Source organism: Chondrus crispus, genomic scaffold (assembly GCF_000350225.1).
Source record: "Chondrus crispus Stackhouse genomic scaffold, scaffold_184, whole genome shotgun sequence".
Lineage (NCBI taxonomy): Eukaryota > Rhodophyta > Florideophyceae > Gigartinales > Gigartinaceae > Chondrus > Chondrus crispus.
This window is the reverse complement of record NW_005179052.1, coordinates 160261-169611: the sequence shown is the minus strand read 5'-3', so window position 1 is coordinate 169611 and position 9351 is coordinate 160261.

The window sequence follows — 9351 nt, the reverse complement described above, 5'->3', positions numbered from 1 at the left end:
GCAAGGTGCAGGCCTGACTCAGTTCTCGAAATATGGTGGCAAGGAAATGCAATACGATAGTGTCAGGAGAAAGCAAGAGGTCTCCCGAACATGCTTGAGGATGAAGGTACTCTCCATAGTCAACTGCAAGATCTTCGGGAGTGAACAGTATTATTGGATATGACGTCCATACCTCGTACACCAGCAGTTGTTCGGCAGGGAGGCTGTGCAAAAGTGGTCCGAGCCACATACTCGTGCACAAACCCCTGGTGCCCCTACGATAACCTCAACTAAATCCACTGACAACGATATGATTCGAAGAGGAGTTTGCATGGGTTTCCCAAGGTGATTGTATCGTTTCCCAAGGAATATGTTCACAGGCTGGATAAGTAATTGTTGTTGTGAGTAGTGTTGTGAGTAGTGGCGGCGAGACTCGTGGGGTAGGGGGGGGGGGGGGACTCGCACGACTGTGGAATGACGAGCAGATGCTCTACACTTGAAGGCTCACCAATGCTGAACGTTATTCGTGGTTCAATGATTGTGGGTCGCTTTCTTTCTTCCGCTCCGTCCTTGGCTTCCCTCTACAGTATCTACAAGTATTCAGTCGTGTCTAACTCGAAATGTTCTTCACCTTTGCTGTCGGCCGCCGCCACCGTCCCTCACAACATCTCGAAGTATTTTCGGACACCGACATTGTCCCTTACAGTGCGATGATCCGCACGGCCAGGACAGCTACTGAGGAGCTCTGCTTATATCTGCAGTAAGTAGAACTGTAGACGATGTGTGCACGCGGGGTCCAATGACCTCCTCATCTTTACTCGTCGTCGCATCATTCTATATATATTCCCTCTAATGACAGGCTGTCCTGTGCGGTCGGACACCCGTAAAGTGCATTTGTGAATTGTGTGTGTGCGGTCAGACAGTCCCGGGATTCGCCGATGGAATTTGTGGGGGTGTTAGATGTAGAAATTTGTGTAGTAATTTGGTGAGGTGGTTGTGGCGTTGCGGTCCGGTTATCTTAGTGAATAGGTCCGCGACATTGTCCGCGGTGGGTATCTGCTTGACCCTTATGTTTCCCTTCTTGATGTGGTCTTGGACGTGGTGGGGCTCGATGTCTATGTATTTCCTACACTTTGTCAGTGCAACATTTTTGGCAACATTCATTGCTGCTTGGTCGTCGACCATTAATGGCGTTAATTTCGTTTCAGGTTGTATAACGTCGTCTAGTGTGCGTCTTGTTCATTGCGTCTGTTGTGTGGCTCGTGATTCTACAAGATATTCCGCTTCGCATGTTGATATTGCTACTGTGGACTGCCGTGATGATTTGCAGGTGACTGGGGCATTGTTAAATGTGTAACCTATGCCGGTTCTCGATTTTCGATAGGGGTCAATTGCAAAATCTGAGACACCGTACGTGCAGAGTGCTTTTTCAGTCTGGTGTTTGTCATGGATGTACGTTATGTAGTTTGTTCGCGTTCCTTTAAGTATGTCAGGAGCCATTTGAGGATCCTTCCATGTACTGTGATGGGTTTCTGCATGACGCTTGAAAATTGTCTTACTTCTGTGTGAAGGTCTCCTCTTGCGCTGTCTGAAATGTATCTGAGGTCTCCGATTGTTTGTGGAAATTCGCTTCGTTGCTGTGGTGGCAAATGTTTTTCTTCATAGATGCATCGAAGGGACCTTTGTATGGCAATGGTGTTTTTCTCGGTTCGCAGTCTTGCAGTCCTGCCTTGTATATTATTGTGTCGATTCCTGCGGTTTGTGGGACGTGTATATTGTTGGCTTGTCTCCTTTGATCTTCCAGTTGAGGTACTGTTAAGGGATTTCTAGTCGTTTGTTTTTGTGTTTTTGTTGCAGTTCCTTGAATAGTTCCTCGATCAGTGTCTTATTTGTGGCTATTACTTGGAAGTCGTCCAATCTGACGTCTTAGAAGTCGTCCATTCTGACGGCTGTGCTTTGTGCGTTGTGCCTGCGGAATATGCTGTGATCTGCATCGGCTTGCTGATTGTTGAGCGGAGAACTGTAGATAGACCCTTGAGCACAGTGTGAGAACCGGAGACTTCCTTTCTTAACTGATGATGTTCTGTCTCTGTCCATCGTAGCCGAGTGGCTACCTATGTTATACCCAAAGTTCAGCTTGCAGATTACCACAGAAGTGTGGGTCGGCAAAAACCAGTAAAAAGTGGCCCAGATGAATAGTTATGAGGCTATACTACATTCTAGACACCTTAGTTCGGCTTGGAGTTCATATTACGAGAGAAGTAAGGCAACTTGTACAGGTACTTGAACCAGCGTAGAAATCATTCCTCTCGTAAACCGGCCTTATTCAGTTACCACGAGGGAGAGGACCATTTAGATTCAGCGTAGAAAAGAATATCAATTCAAACAGATCTGGAGATATCAAAGCATACGAGAGAATATAAGGAATATCAACACTACTTCTTACTTTGTATATCGGCTGGTAGTCCAAACACACCGAGTGTATCTCGTTGAGCTTCGAATTTGATACTCCCGAGTGGCTTCGTAAAAATATCCGCTCGCATCGCTGAGGTGGGACAGTACTCCACGAGAGCGAGTCCATCCTCGACAATTTGTTTAACGAAGTTTTGCCTGATAGCCACGTGTTTCGCCTTTCGAACGCCCTCCGTGCTCCATACAATCGCACCCTGATTGTCCTCCATTAACTTTGTAGGCGCACGTTGTTCGCAATCAAAGTCAGAAAGAAGAGCTCGGAGCCAGACGAGAAGCATTCCGGCCTCACTCAAAGCCACATACTCTGCCTCAGTGGAAGACATTGTCACTGTCTTCTGTTTCATCGTCTTCCAAACAACACTTGCCGAACCCATCTGGAGAAGTATGCCACTTGTGGACTTTCGGTCATTGCGATCGCTGGCCCGATCGGAGTCTGAATAACATACCAGCTCCTCATCTTTTCCGGAAATGCGAAGGGAGTATCCCGTAGTACCACGTAGGTACCTAAAAACGCGTTTCACAGCAATCCAAAGGTGATGCTGAGAGTTGGAAGAACTTCGAGCGAGAATGCTTGTCGCGGCGGATATGTCCGGTCTTGTACGAGTTGACAAGTACAGTAGAGAACCGACGGCTTCCTGATAAAGAGTCTAATCTGGAGCTTTTCCTGCAGCTAATGCAGCTGAGCTGCTTGCATTTTCCATAGGGGTAGACACAGGCCTGCATTCAGACATTCCAAATCGATTGAGGACTTGAATCGTATAGCGTTCTTGGCAAAGCCAAGCTTCCGTGGCATGACGAACAAATGAGACTCCCAGAAAGTGCCTCAAAGGACCCAAGTCCTTCATCTCCAAATGATACATCAATTCCCTTTTAACTTTCTTGAGTGCTTCTAGAAGCACTCAAGAAAGTTAAAAGGGAATTGCAGTGAAGCTTCGCTGGCACTCATTACAATCACATCATCCACATAGAGCAAAATCCAAGTACCATCGCGCTTGAATACACACTCATCTGATCGAAGTGCTTGAAAGTCCAACTCTGTCATGACCTTGCACCATTTGTCGTTCCATAGCCTCGGAGCCTGTTTTAGGCCGTATAGTGCTTTCTTCAGTTGATATGGTTTCCCAGCATTACCGACTGTAAGCCTATAGGCAACGTTATGTATATGGGCTCATCCATTTCTCCATGTAGGAAGGCAGTGGTGACGTCAAGCTGGTGTATGAAGAAATTACGACTTAGTCCCACTGCAAGCGCCAATCTGATGGTACTAAAGTCAACCACAGGCGCATATATGCGTGCAACGTGTCCATGTAGATATCCCTTTACGACAAGACGAGCTTTGTATCGGTTCAAGGTGCCATCTGCATTTTGTTTTCTTTTGAATACAAACCGTGTGGAAAGTGGTTTGTAATCTGTTGGGGGTTCCGCTCTTTCATACGTATTGTGACGTTGGTGTGACCGTAACTCCGAAGCTATTGCCTCACTCCACTTAGGCCAATCAGCGGATGCCTTAGCGTCGACCAGCTTGAGTGGTTCTGGTGACTCACCGTCCATTGACACAGTTGCAACGTTCGCTGAACCAGATGTCCAACGAATTGGCTGACGTCTCTCACGCCTTGGATACCGAGTATCTCCTTCTGGAGCACTGTCCGTTTCATTTGTCGGATCTTCATGACTCACCTCGTCGATCTGAACTATCGGATCATCTTCCTCTGGAGTTTCAGGCACCTGGACCTTGGCAGGAGGTATGTACTCCAATGGGTTGTTTACCCGATTGTCATCATGACTTAGAGGGGTTTCATTATGATGTACAGGAAGTACCTCCTGATTTGCAGGTAACTGATTTAAGATGTTGGCCCTAGTGGATGTAGTGGATGTAGTGCAATACCCGGTCTGGGAAAGGGACATCAGGGGGGTACTGTGGTCCGGATTCGGGGACTTCAGTGTGATTCATTTTACACTATTATTTTAATTATTTATTTTAATTTAGTTACAAATTAATTATCTAACATTAGATTAGATTTAGGATCTAGCGCCGAGAGCTACTGTAGTGAGTCCGGCGGGGCGATATATACCTTAGCCCTCTGACGACCAAGTCAGTAAAGGTAACCCGAGTTGCCAGAGTCTGATATCGCCTTGGTTGAAGTCCGTCTTTTACAAGACATTCCCTTTAACTACAGATTACTTTATCCTTTGCGCTCGGGGGTCCCCTTTTTCCTTATCAATTTTCCTTTACTTCCCTATCCAAATTTCCCTTAATCTTGAGTTGGTCCCACCTTGTAGGATTGCGATCCGCAACGTGACGTCATTAGCCATCGGGCTTCTGTGTTGGTGCACCAGTGGTGCTTTTCTCAGCTTTGGTTCCATCGTAATCTGGTTGCGACCGATCCGGTGTTGGTACTTTGCCATCGGGCAGTACGAAGATGTAGCGCTGCTACGTTTTCTTCTTTCCCGACGGGCTACGTTGCGACGTCCCCGTCGAAGACCTTTTCAAGGGTATAAGGTGTACAAGGCGCTCTTCGAGAATTGGATTTACGACCCATCGGACCAGGTTTACCTAGACACCCCTCCCAACTCGTCGAGCAGTTGCCTCTACAAGTCTCTACCACCATTTACCGATCCCAGGCTGGGCCCTTCTCTTTGCCCCCCTATCAGGGATCCGAGCTACTGCGGGCCGCAAACCCGCTTAAAGAGAACAGGGAGCTTCGAACACTCCGTAGCGCTGTGCCGTTGGCAGTTGTTGTTTTTGTTGTGGTTGTTTGTGTTGGACCGTCGGACCTTTGTCTCTGCCTGACAGGCGCATTGCACTACAAAAGTGGTCTCCCGACCTAGAATTAGTTCTGTCTACGACAAGGAAGTGGTCTGGGTACGGAGTCTCTTTTTTTGTTCGTATCTTCTTTTTTAGGTTCGTTCGCTACGCCGAACGATGTCAACAAGCGCACCCGGGGACGTCGGTCCCGGGGCGAGCGGGAGCGGATCGGCACGGGCGTCGAGGATCCTGAGGGGTCCTCGCACCCGGAGCCAGGCCAATACGGCCACGGATCCCGGAGATCAAGAATCCCCTACGGGGATTGCCGCCGACAAGAATGACCTCAACGAGAAGTTCGAGAAGATGGACAGCGAAATTCACCGAGAGAATAAGAAAATTCTCGAGGATGAAATAGCCCTATTGCAAAAGCAACTTGAGTTGCAAAATTCCGAGTTCCACACGGCGTTGGAAGAGCTGACCGCGCCCGTGGGACTCGTCGAGAAAAAAATGGCGACGGGACCGACGGCATCGAGCCGGAGGTCCTCGCTTCATTGAAGCTTTCGGTCAAGGACGCGAGGCGCGACGCGAATCAAGCCTTGGATTCCATAGGAAAATTTAGAACAAGCATCGATGACCGATTCGATCGCGCCGCGCAACGTCTCAAGGACCTTGAGCAGGCCGCGGATCAAGCTCCGCAAGGATCGGACGACGAGCCGCTCCCCTCGGGTAGAGAGGGCGACCGTCGGTCGAAGAAGGAAAAGCCCACTCGTCAGCGGAGCTCCAAGTCGAAGCCCTCGAAGAAGGACAAGCGGCGTACAAGCAAGGGTCACTGTAGTGACGATCCGGAGGACCGCAACTCACAGTCGGAGTCGCTTGGTCCCTCCGAAGATGGTAACGGCGGTTCGTCGAACCATTCGGGCGATTCCGAACGCCGTTCAGAAGACGGAAACGGAATTTCGTCAAGCAAGAAAATTTCCTCCAGACGAGGCGGAGTCACTTCGTCCGCCTCGCGGAGAGACAAGGAAGCGGAGCCCAAACATGTCGCAACGCGGCGCGGGCCGCGATGGGAGGAGTTGGAGGAGCTGAATCCGACCAACTACCTCTTCAAGAAATTACTTTCGTACCGAACGTACCGCTTGCGGAACCCGCAGACATATTTGTCAAGTTCCCGGCGGACCGCCGTGCGAAAAATCAGGAGAGATATTCCGCCTAAGGCGAAGAAGGGCAACACGTTCACAGGTGAGGACGGGGCCCTTGTGTTGGATTTTTTGGCAAAGTTAGTTCAGGAGTTTGATACTCAAGAAATGAACGAGGGGCAAGCGATCCGCTTGTTGCCCGAATTTCTAAGCGGCATCGCCTTGAGACAGTACACTTCTGTGTCTCAGACGGCCGGGTCCCATCACGGAAAGTTGTCCGTTTGTCCAGAGGCCGTACAGTGGTTGTTGAGGAGTTTCGCAACCGACGAGGCGATCCGTCAAGCCGTGCTCGCATTGCGAGAAGTTCAGCAAAGACCGTCTGAAGACGAGATGGAACTTTACATTCGCCTAACAGACGCGAGTATTCGCTGTGGGAATGTTTATTCTATGGAGGAGCAGATGACCATGTTCATCGAGGGGCTAGATGCCAGTATTAAGCCCATGGTCTCGCAGTATCGACAAGATAACCGAGATGTCTCATTTTTGATATTGGTAAATTACGCAAAGGCGCATGGCTCGGCGAGCCGCGCCAAGGACAAGAAGACCAAGAAGGTCACGATTCAGACGCCTTCGACGTTCAGGGCGGGGAAGAAGCCGAGGGCTTCTTATCCCGGTCGTAAAGGTCACGCCGCCGTCCACTTAGCCGAAACAATCTCCGCGTCAGATGAACGCGGTGCGCAAGAACGTAGCGAAAATCATTATGAAGGAGCATTGGTAGCCGAAGGCAATTTTATTGAGCCATCGGAGGGCTACGGACACGAGGACTACGAGGCAAGCGGGTCGTGAACTTTACCGACGCCCGCATACACGACGGAGTCGTTTTCAGAGCCCACGGATCCTGTGATGATGTTCCGGGGGCGCGGCCACACGCCGGCGCCGCGCATTCCGATGGAAGACAAGGGTACAACGTTTCGAAGGCCAGGCTGGATAGGAAGGCGGCAACATCAAGGAAGGCTGCCGGCCCGTGGAGGACCTAGGCCGCAATATCCCGTCAAGAAGCACGGACTGGTGTGCTATCACTGTTACGAAAAGGGACACGCCGCGCCAACGTGCATTCTTTCCCTCCGGGAAATGCACCGAGTTTTGGGAAATTATGAGGCGTTGTCTCCGATGGAGAGATTAGGGATACCATCGACGAGTTATCTGAAGGTCAAGAATTGGTTCGATTCGCAGACGGCGAGCACGCGGAGTGCTTCAACGCCGAGGCCGAACCAACCCTTCAGAGGGCCCGCCGCGGGGCCGGCGTCGTCGGACGTGAGAAGGAACCCGCAGCCGCAGGGAATCTCGAGGGAGTCACGAGAGGCGCAGGTTCAACGTACTGCGTCCGGGACTCAGTCCCGATCCCCGCCTCTAGCAAGAAGGGAAGGCCTCGAGGAGGAGGTAGTTGAAATAGGGGGTAGGCCGAAGGAGCCGACTGTTGTCAAGAAAATTCTAAGTCGAGACAAGGATCGTTCGATAGATCAAATTCGTAGGCCCTGGTACAGGGTTAAGCGACAAGAGTGACCTGACAAGATCTTGGTCCTCGCACGAAAAAACTACAAAGTTTACGCGGATATTGGACCAACGGTCGGATTGATGAGTCGAGTGTTGTCCGTGTTGGACACAGGTGCCGGACCGAATTTGGTTCGAAGGTCGGAACTTCCGGCAGGAATGGAAATGTTGGGTGTCCTACGGACCGACCCAAGACATTGGCGACGCGAACAATAGGCCACTCTGGACTCTCGGCACAGTTAGAATGCCTGTGAGGCTTGGGAAATTTGTGGCCGCAGCCGAGTTTATTGTATGCGAAAAACTAGCAGTCCCGCTAATTCTAGGCGCGGACTACTGTGACCGGTTTGTGGAAGCAATTTATCCAAGGAAGAAAACGGTTGAGTTGGCGGATTTCTCGGAGGTTCCGATAGTTAGGCGGTTCTCGACGAGAAAAGGGAAGAAGAATCTCGTCCAGGGAAAGGACGAGAATGATGGAAAGGGGGAGCGATTTTCCCCTAAGGTAAAAGTGGCAAGAGCCACGACTATCGAGCCAGGGACGCAACGCGTCGTGGAATGCACCTCGAAGAGGGCGGGCTTGGTTGTGGTTCAGCCGTACTCGTCGTTGTACGAAAGGCACGGGTTGACGTGCACGAATGGTGTCGTTCAGGTTGAGCCTGACAGGCCATTTCGTTTACTCGTTGCGAAGTTTAGGACGTACCCTGTCAGGGTGCAAAAAGGCCAAGTGGTAGCAGAATTATTTACCGCACCCAAGGGCCGCGCTCGAGATCAAAATCACCATTGGTGAAGTTCTCGGAATTCAAGAAGGAAAATTTTCCTAATTCTACCAAGACGCCTAAGGGCGAGACAAGATGCGAACCGTCGGAGCAAGCGCGCGAGGACCAGCCAGAAGAACGGTCGAGTGGGCTCTCTGCGGCGGCATCGTCGAAGCCGGAGCAGCGGATTGAGCCCCCACCGCCGGACGTGGAGAACCTCGACCTGAGCCACGTTCCGGAACGGCTGCGCGAGCGGTTCCGACAGATGTTGAAGAAGTACTCTAAGATGTGGGATGGGACCCATGGTGAAATTAATACCACGGTCCACCGGATCGAGCTGGTCCCGGAGACCAGGCCCATCGCACAAGCTCCCTACCGAGCCGGTCCAAGGGCTCGGGAGGTCGATGACGCAGAAGTACAGAAGGTGTTAGAAGCAGGAGTCATCGAACCGGCGCAGTCAGAATGGGCGTTGCCCGTTTTATTAGTGCCCAAGCCGGACGGATCGATGCGCTTTTGCGTAGACTACCGCAGGTTAAACGCAGTAACGGTGAAGGACACGTACCCTTTACCGCGCATGGATGAATGTCTGGACTCGCTTGGTGACACCAAGGTTTTCTCCGCGTTGGACGCGATCTCGGGATATTGGCAGATGCCTATCCCTGAGTGCGACGGCGACAAGACCGCATCTTCGTGTCACTCAGGTCTGTATCGCTTC